General features: G+C 46.0%; 1 pseudogene; it reads right to left on the bottom strand.

Moving 5' to 3' along the window:
* Positions 1–1,496: 1,496 nt before the first annotated feature.
* Positions 1,497–5,191, bottom strand: LOC143000721 (uncharacterized; annotated as a pseudogene).
* Positions 5,192–10,628: the final 5,437 nt, after the last annotated feature.

A 10,628-nucleotide genomic window follows, 5' to 3' on the forward strand; every position in this document is an offset into this window, starting at 1 on the left:
GCAAGAAAAAGTGAGATTGATGATGGTAATAGAAGTTTCATCCTATTATTAATATAACTATTCATTTCACCAAGAGGAGCAAAATCCACCAAATCTGCTCAACAAATCTGATCTCCATTATTTATACGGATCTACTTCAGATTTATATAATCACATTCCAGCTGTTTAAATATTGATGCGTGCTCTTGTTACTTCACATGTGCTGCTCAGCGCTTAGAGGAGAAGTTTGAATCGAGCCTCAGCGTTTCTACACGGACGTTACTCCCATACCTGTGTGTTAGAGTGTGTCCTGCCCGAGGTGGAGCTGCATCTCGGCCCTCAGCGCTCTCATAGCTTCCTGCTTCCCCGCTGCCCTGTAGGATACACGGTTAAAGAGGATGAATGGGGAAGGATATTATTCTAATAGGCAGAGAGAGGCTACTGAGTAATTTAAGTTTGCAGTGGGGAACGGGAAAAAGGGGGAAGATTTAAATGCAAATGGTAAAAGATCTCTACAGTTTATGGTTTAAACGATTGCTTTAATCTGACAGGAGCAGAAACACTAAACACATGAGCTCAGAAGAATGGAGTTTGTTCCTATTCTGCATGTTGTATTCAACCGAACAACAGTGACAAAACACCCAAACACTCCTTAAATACAAGTACTTAAAAGTAGTTGTTTGACAATGAATCAACCAAGACGAGCAGGGGGATCTGTCTCCATTGGAAGTCTTTTTAGCAGAGAGTCTAAGGTCATAAAACCTAATGTGTTGTTTTAGCAACATCTCTCCCTTAGCACAGCCCAATCTGCTGACCCAGGCAGAGTAATCAGCTTTCCACTCTCTGCTCTGGCACACACACACACACACACACACACACACACACACACACACACTGCGTACGTATCTGCCAGCCTGGCCGGCCACAGAAACTCATCCTCTTACAAGTTTGCCTCTGGTGAATAATGTCCTGCTGAAGGCAAACAGAAAGAACCAAAGTAGAGAAGAAGGCCGACCTGACTGAGACGCTGCAGTGGTGTCCTCCATGGAAATATGACTGACTGACTGATCCAGCTGAGGATCCTATTGATCTGCTTAGCACCTGGAGCTGGGGGAGGGGCAGCCTCCTCTGAGTCACATGACAGGGCCCAAACTAAATCCTCCTGTCGGTCAGTCGCACAATAGTGACAACACATTTGTGACACTATCATATCTGCATGCATTCTCTCTCTCTCTCTCTCTCTCTCTCTCTCTCTCCCTCTCTCTCTCTCTCTCCCCTCTCTCTCTCTCTCCCTCACCCCCCTTATCTCTCTCTTTCTCGCCCTCTCTCTGTCTGTCTGTCTGTCTGTCTGTCTGTCTGTCTGTCTGTCTGTCTCTCTCTCTCTCTCTCTCTCTCTCTCTCTCCCTCTCTCTTTCTCTGTATGTGTGTGTTTGTGTGTAAGACATTGACAACATTCAATCAACATGTATCCTTTTTAATAATAACTTTGCACATTGACACATTTAAACGTTGGGTTAGTAAAATACTCACATTATAAAAAGAGTTCTTATAAACTTAGTTTGTAGGCGTATTAAAATGTAGCGTTCATATTCATATAAAAAAGAGAGGAAAAAGAAGAAAAAAAAACAGGCGCATCAGATCATTAGTGACAGCTTTGGATGTTTCTATTCCCGGAGGAAACAATGCATAACATATGGAATCTTTGAGGCTGAGGAGGCACACAACTCCCAAGGCACAGGCAGGAGTTTATGTTGAAGTTCTCCTCTTTGTCCACTAGGGGGTAGAAGTGGTTCGTAACAGTTGATGGGAGCCATTCCCAGTTCTCACAGAAGAGAAGATGAAAAACAATAAAAAAGTTCTTCTTCTTAATCTTCAAAGGGAAAGGAAGGAACTAAACAGTTAAATGTGTAAAAAAGAGCAAACGTGAGTCGCTCCGAGCTTCACAAACACATCAGAACGTCCTGCAGGTTCTTCAGCACCACATACATTGATAATCAGGTATTAATGAGTTAGTATCTAATAGAAGGCCTGAGGCTAGAGAAGGTTAATAATCATTCTGCTGCTCTCTCTCTCTTACATGACAGAGCAGCACTGACAGGTCTTCCTCTTGGCGGAGGCGTCTCCCTCTGCTCTGGAGGCCGGAGATGAATTATGCAGCCTGGTGTAACCTTCCTCTCCACGGGCTTGGACCTTTGCGCTGTTTCCATCCAGTGGAATGTCCAGGAATTCTTCCTGCGGCTCATTTCCTGCTTCTACTATCGTTGACTGGGGTGGGACAGACATTTCAGGTTCTACGACCTCTTCTTCTCCTTCGTCAGTGATGATCACTCGCTCTACAGTGAGGATCTCTCCACCTTCCTCTTGTCCCACACTCAGGCCTTGGCTTTGGCAGCTTGCAGCATCGGCATAGCCCAGGAATGTGAGGGTGACCGGGCCTTCCTCTATCCTTTGTTCCTCCACGCTGTCTGATATCTCTGGAGTGTCCTTCACCGGGATGCTTCTGTCCTCTTCTTCATCTTCTCTCTCTCTTTCAGCACATCCATCCACCCCTGGCTCAGCTTCCAGGCTGTGGCTTCCAGAGATTTCTAAATGTGTATGGCTCTCCTTTACTTGATGGGTAGAATAAGACAGGACTTCCCCCTCTGCAGACGCGCTGTCACTCACATCCTCCATCTTCATCTCTCCTTTCTGTGGTGTGACGGGGACTTCATCCAGCAGGACCTTCATCCCCACTCCGTCAATGACACTCAGAATCTGTCCAAGCTCTTCGGCTGATGGTTGATCTCCTGTCCCGCCCACAGCGTGGATACTCATCCTGCCGTCGTCAAATATCGATGTGGCCATGGCGCCGGCGGCTGGAGCGGACATGGGGGACACAGACGTGATGACGGTGGCTCCTGTCTTGGGGTCTCTCTCCACTTGGACTGATACCATCCCCAGGACTGCAAGACAAGAGACACAGGAAGCTGCCGGGTCACAACAACTTCAGATCCTGAGATGTGTTGTGAAGCTATGGCGTTTAGTTACAGCATCAATAACACAGAGGCTAAATCACTCTAAAAGCAAAAGCACAGGTGAACAATTAGCCTCATTTGAAGTGATTTGTCGCCCACACACACACACTCATGTCGTGGAAAATCCTTGTCTTAGTATAATTAGATGAGGCCAATATTAAGTGGAGATCAGAGCTTTATATGACTCAAGTCAGCTGAGTATTCTCTCTCTCTCTCTCTCTCTCTCTCTCTCTCTCTCTCTCTCTCTCTCTCTCTCTCTCTCTCTCTCTCTTCATTACCTGATCGTCCATCTTGCCGGCTTTCATGGAACATCCTTTGTGTTGTCTGTGTGGATCTGCAGCCCTCAGCCTCTGTGTCAGGGGGAGATTGTACTGTTAACCCTGTATTGCATTGTGAAATAGCTCATCACCCTCATAAATCCTCTTTTGTTTACTGTATCATCGCAATGCTTGTTTCATTTCTCAACAGCTGAACAGCTGTGAAGTGAACCCATCTGATGGCAGTAGGTAGGCAGTAGGCAGTAGCTCAGTGGGTAGCTCAGTGGGTAGAGCTTCCGCTTGGGAACCGGAGGGTTGCCGGTTCGAGTCCCTGCCAAGGTGCCCCTGAGCAAGGCACCGAACCCGCAATTGCAATAGTAATGTAATGTAAGTCGCTTTGGATAAAAGCGTCTGCCAAATGATCGTAATGTAATGATCTTCATCAGCACAGCAGCACAGGTTGTGATCGTCTTATACTGAATAAGGACTGAAAGGTGAGGAAGCTGTGTGTTTTGTGGAACTGTTTGTCAGCCGTGGCTCTATTCTATTCTTCTTCTATTCTATATTCAATCTGTCACTCAGGATTGTGGGCTTGTAGGCAGACAAAGTCATGACAGTGAATGTATAGATGATGTCATGGTACACTATACTAGGCTGACTGACTGAGAAATAGTGAGCCTCAGCTGTGAGCTCTACCTGATGCTGCTTGAGTGTTTAGACTGTGGCTGTGGAGCTGACAGATTCTTTGTTGTCTTTTGGGGAGACTGCTTCCTCTTCTCTGGCATCTGCTGCCTCCTCCTCCTCTTTGTCGTCTTCGGGCGCTTTGGATTTTTGCTTTGTGCCCTAATACACACTGAATGTGCCAGAAACACAGAAAAAACCATCATCTTTGCTTTATAGAATGCTATATAACGTTATCAACTTATGATCTTCATCAAACAACACAATAATACAGAGACAGAGTGAGTCATGGTGTGTGTGTGTGTGTGTGTGTGTGAGTGTGTTGGTGTGCTTGGTCTTAACTCATCACATCAGCAATTATCACAGCCCCTTTTCATCTTGTCACGGTCAAACTTGCATTGTATCCATGACGACACACATTCTACTGTGGACTTTGCATATTTAATATATTTTGCCAGCGGGTAAATAGTGATTTTATTACAAGCATCTGAATAAATGTATTAAAACAAGGCTCACTCTCCTGTGTGTGTGTGTGTGTGTGTGTGTGTGTGTGTGTGTGTGTGTGTGTGTGTGTGTGTGTGTGTCCTGTAGGCGAGGACGTGGCCTGGGGTCACCTGAGGGATGGACAGGAGCCGGAGCTGTCTCACTAAACCACGTGTCCCTCAAGGACGTCCTCTATGAAAGAGAGACACGGAGTCTAAAAGGACTGCATTGAGGAACAAAATGCAAAGTTTGTTGATTCTGATTTAGGTAAGCTTTGTTTTGTTTAGTCTGAGAGGTCATCACATATGATGTTGTTTAAAGTTAACTACACGTGTAATATTTGCCACAGGAAGCACACAGGGATGAATTTACCGCCCTGCATCGGTACAAACAGAACTAAAGGATTAGCTGTGTTATCAGGGCATCAAACACACACACACACACACACACACACACACACACACACACACACACACACACACACACACACACCCCCACACACACGCACACACACTGCATAGTTTTATATGTAAGGATAAAGAAGTGTGTGAGCACATGGGGATCAGCTGACTGACGTGATGTGGTGGAACACTTTTACAGTAGTGGACTTTGTGAGGATCTGAAGCAGCATGAGCTTTATCACATCAGTCATGGGTTTGAGACAAAGTTATTTGAATGCAGATTTGATCAGCATGCCGTACTAAGAGTTTACAGAGGAAGGGACTGTTGGCTCAATCTGTGTATGATCTGAATGCTTCTTACAGTCAGGATGTCCATGATGAGAAAGTCAAGACTCCATACACGACTCTACTGGTTACTCTATACACAACTCTACTGGGGTCCAATCACACTTCAGTCATCAATAACTCAGTTACACTCACAGAAACAGGTGTGTCAGTTCACTTTCTGGTCAAAATCTGTGTATTGAGGCTCAGGTTTGAGGGCCGTGACCTCTTGCTTGACCTCTCTTGGATGTCAGCGATAGTCAGCATACAGACGGAGTTTTACCATCAACTCCTTTGAGCTTTTAAGTGGAAGAAAGGCCAGAATACCGACTCACACTTAAGCTCAGGAAGCCCCAGGCCAAACTCATTGAACTGCAGAGGAAGATGATCTGTCCCTGCCGCCAGCACCAGGACACGGATCACTAGAGACCTTAATATGGAGAGTGATACCTGAAACTATGCTTAGATGCTAATATAAGTGAACATAAGATGGGTGTGTGTGAATGTGAGCCATGATGACCTCGGAGAGACCCCACCCTGAACAGTTGTGAGCCATTAGCCAGCCGAGCCAACCTTTAACAAAAATGTCAAGAGGGCGGAGTTTTAATAGGAAACAGCTGAAGAGGAAGGAGGACAAGCGTGTTTCAGTCCACATTGTGTTTACAAGAGACTCTCACTGGCCGTCTGAGCTCAAACAGGCCGAGTGTGCAGCACCAAACCTCCACATAACGTCTCTGAAGGGCAGGAGGAACATCACATTGACTTAAAAGCAAACCTATCTGGCTGGCAGGCTGAGGTGACACAGGTGCGAGAGACACAAACCACCTCAGCCACTCTTCCTCTGTCTCCCTCCTCAGCCTCTACTCTTCCTCTGCCTTTCCTCCTCAGCCTCTACTCTTCCTCTGTCTCTCTCCTCAGCCTCTACTCTTCCTCTATCTTCCTCCTCAGCCTCTACTCTTCCTCTCCTGGTGAGAAGACACCAGGTGAAACATTTGAAAAAGGAGGAAAGAGGATAGATTTGACCCCAAACTTTACTCTCTCTCTGAGCTTGCAGCAACCAATCTCAATACTTACCTCTCACAAATTGTCCTCCAGGAGGTCAGCAAGGACTTTTCCAAACTTGAATAATTCCAATAGCCTGTTGTAGATGTAAAGCAATGTAAGCACCTGCATGAAGTCAGAGAGATCTGCTGCGTGTCCTTCCACCGCCCTGGCAGGACAGAAAGTGAGCTCAGAGTTATGGTGAATGAGTTACACCCGCTGTTTAATATGCTGTAATGCTTTGGTAACACCCCTAACAGGCCCTGGTGCCTGAAGATAAGGCTTCCTCTGTGTGAAGGCAGAGTACAGAGAGAGGGAGAGAGAGGGAGAGAGAGAGAGAGAGAGAGAGAGAGAGAGAGAGAGAGAGAGACTGGATTGGATATTTTTAGTAGACGTGACCTACAGTTGGTGTACAGTGACACAGCACAGTGTGAGCAGGCTGATACTATATCTATAGGTGCAGACTTCACTTTGTAAATACCATGAGATGAGGTCACCCAGGTCGTATTGTCTTTAGAGAACTGGGTCACTCTTGTTTGTTGTGCTCTGTCCCGGCTGATGGGACTCTCAGAGAGCCAAACTCAAACACCTTCATGTCACACAACAGTGATTATTGGCCAGAGAGAGACACAGATCCAGTGAAGCCCGGGACAGAAAGTCAGTGCTGTGAGCTGCTCTGACGTAACTGTGAAAGGTTCAAGCTGTTTGGTGACGAGCTAAAGTGGAAAGTACAAAAAGGAGGAGGAAGAAGAAGAAGAAGAGACGCTGGCCTTTGTTGGTACTTCTATGAGACGATGGACAACCGGAAGCATGAACGTACTTGTTGAGCTTGTCAGTGAACACACTCCAAACTGACACCACTACAGATTCACTGCTCCTTTAAGCCACAAATGTGAATATAACAGCATTTCAAACCCACTTCAAGCTTGACACTCCAATAGCTTGATGGTGAAGAATGAGAGTGTGAGCGAGACGATGAAGAGGAAAATCCCGCATGATAATGGATTCATGAGCGGAGAGAAGTCCGGGCCTTCAGCTGGAGTCGGCTGCAGAACTGCCTTTACATGAAGAGCCCGGGTCAAATTAAAAGAGTTATTGATTCATGCATGCAGGAGGAGGAGTATCAGACGAAGAAGAGCGACACTGCGCTGGGCCGTATAGATATTGATCAGCTCACGCCCTGACTCACTGATAAGATGTTTAAATCCTGGCCAAGTCGGCCTTCTCACAATCTCAGTTTAGACAGGAGAGTGGGAGGAAGGATGTCACGGCGTAGCTCACATTCCTCCTCACTGTTTCACATTGAACTTGTATGAAGTGTGTGTTCTACACCTCTGGGTTGGTGACTGACGCTACAAGTGATTACAACACACAACACAGCACTGTAACACTGTCGACTAGAGGGATTAGACTGAGCGTGAGTACTTAGAATGAGGAAATGTCTCTCTGCAGCTTTGTTTTGATGCGATGCTCCTTGATTCAAACCTCAAAGCCTCTCCTTGCGTTGGATTGTCACTTTGAAGTCGGTAGGCGTCATCATAACCCTTTGAGATCTATGATAATTCAACCTTAATGAGTGTTTGTTAATACACCACAGGCTCAGGAGTGCTGTCTGATCCGGTGAGTGTTGCCTGTTCCAGCTGCAGACGTCTCATGTTCACATCCCGTGCCGATGTGAGGTGAGTTCAAATGTAGCTGGCGTAACTGGAATGGAGTTTCCAGGCAGGCAGGGTTGTGTTGGGAGCTCTGTATCACACTTCATGGCTTCATTGTGTTCCTTTTCAACTCCTAATATCAATAAATATCCCTTTATAAAGTATTTACATTGATCACTAGTAAATATGTCACTTTTCCGTAAATCCCTGTGTGTGTGTGTGTGCCGTGAATCAGTTTGTTCTGATGGGTTAGATTTATATTATTATATAAATAATTCATTTCATATTTGACTTCATGATTTCCTGTGATGGCTCAAAAGTGCCGTGAGCGTTTTGGCCTCTGTGGCGGTGATGGACTCCTGTCTCTTTAAGCAGGACCTGACTGATGCTACTGACTACTGACTTATATGATGAAGATGAGTTATGATATCAATGCGCACTTTGATTGATGGCTGGAAGGTCATATCTGCTTTAGATTTAGCTCTATCACAGATCAGAATGTATCAAACCGTCTTGAATTTGGGTTTCAAGTGCATCGTATTCAATGTTTGTGTTTATTTAGAGAATCTTGAGGTATTAAAAGCTTCTAAAGACAGCTGGTGGTGATTTTACCAAGATGCTAGTCCGACATGGTCTTTCACTTCCATGTGTTAGAGGAGAGAAGAAGTCAAAGCAGAGGGGGACTCAGTGGGAGTTACAGTAAGAGTAGAAGAAGAGCTGTGGCAGGAGTGGGAGTGTTACTTCATCATCACACACTCTGTCAATGAATGCCGAATGATTTGTCACAAAGAAGAGAGCGCATCACTTTGATCACAGGAATCACAGAGAACAAAACAAAATGAAAACACAATCAGGATCATGTGTTTGACAGAAGGAATAATGACAGCACACACTGCCTCTATATGTGAGTGTGTGTGTGTGTGTGTGTGTTGGTAAGGTTGGTCACATGTTATCACTGATTATCACTGATCTGATTATTGATGGCGAGCAGCAGGAATGCGTGTTTTGTCGTGCAGTCGTTCATGCAGCACACACGCTTATGACTCGCATGTTAGTTTTGCATTAGCACACATTTATAAAGTGTAACAGAGACGGATCTGTAACTAAAAATGCAGCAGAGGGCAGAGAAAACACAAATGTGACGGCTTTAAATGCATAAACATGGAGATTTAATTATTCTGATAATGTAAAAACAGATTCCTTCATGTCGGCTGCATGAACACACACAGTACTGAATCCTATGGTTTAGGATTTACACAGAGAACGGTTTAGCTCCAAAGCTGTGACTTCTCCAGCAGAGGGTGAGAGTGATAAATCAGTGCTGTCCAGTAACGCTGGAGTTTCAGCATCGTGTCCACTCTGGAAGTAATTTGTCAGGATGTATAGGAAGCTGCAGCCAGACAGGGAAGGAAGCTGGGAGGCAGCCAGAGAGGCCGGCTCCTCAGCTGAAGCTGATACACACAGGGACGGACTCAGACCAGTGTGCTCTCTGTCAGGGACTCTCCTGTGGGAGACACACACACACACACACACACACACACACACACACACACACACACACACACACACACACACACACACACGCAGACACACACACACACTCATTCATACTGGCCAAACCAAACCATACTTTCCTCTCCTCTAATCTCTATCTGTGGTTTGAATGTGTGTGTGTGTAGCTTCTCTGTCGTTGACCCCCTATCATGCCATCATTTCCTGTGTGGTCTCTTGTGTCCATTCCTCTTTGATTCCGTGCTTCCAGGTCCTCTCCCACTGTCACATGTGTTTATTTTTGTGTTGTTGTCATCTTGAGGCACAGATTGTGAGCCGCAGCGTGTGTGTGTGTGTGTTTGTGCTCCCTTCACAGGCCCGTGTGCAGCCCGATGTCAGTGTGACTTACTTCATCATTGGCTCACATTAGCATCAAAGCCCCAGCAGACGAGGCTCATGCAGATGGCTGCTGTGTGCTCTGTTGGCTTGTTTGTCTGAGTCGCTCTGTCAAGTGCTTGTTAATTAGAAAGAGGAGGCTTGGTGCTTCCCAGCAGGGGAGATCGACGCCCTGTACGGCCTATTTATCCCCCTTCTTTCTCTTCTGCTAACAAGATCTGTAATATACACTGTCCACAGTTGCAAACTTTCTCATCAGGAGCTGCAGATGTTCTTCTTTGAATATTTTCACAAATCCTCCTGCAGTGGCTGCCATGATGAATGCAGTAAACAGCACACACCCGTGCTCAGAGGCAGGAATAGCTGCGTGAAAAGTCTCCACATCTGCTTTCTTTGACTTCTGCCTGACAACAACTGAAAAACAAAAGCATGGTAATGATGGAGCGCAGGAGGAGGAGGGCAGCTTCATTCTGCACTCCAGTCTCCAGGAGGGCCGAACAAGAAGAATTCCATGACCAGACTGGATAACTTTCTTTGAAACTGTTTAATTAGAAAACACAAAGTTGCAAATGAGGAAGGGTAAAGTTGCCTTCTTCCTAAATCTGGAACACTCCCCTCACCAAGTTCATTGACTGTTATGGAGGCAAGAAGCTGGAGAGGGCAGGAGATTTATCTGAACGAGCCTTGGATGGCTGCCCCGCTATGCTCACTAAGACCACTTTACTGCCAGGTGCTAAATTGGGAGAGGAGTTTGGATTGGCAGGACATGCTGTGGCTGTCTATGAAAGAGCAATGCAGCCGTCAGAGACTGAGGAGACATCAGGGGAGTGGCTGAAATATACGGGCTCATATACACCAGAGCAGTTTACCAGAAGGCAACGGAGGCCCTGCCAGATGAGCGTAACG

The sequence above is a fragment of the Genypterus blacodes genome, unplaced genomic scaffold (genome assembly GCF_046128005.1).
Source record: "Genypterus blacodes isolate CSIRO-AG114 ecotype Tasmania unplaced genomic scaffold, CSIRO-AGI_Gbla_v1 ptg000051l_1, whole genome shotgun sequence".
NCBI classification, from domain to species: domain Eukaryota; kingdom Metazoa; phylum Chordata; class Actinopteri; order Ophidiiformes; family Ophidiidae; genus Genypterus; species Genypterus blacodes.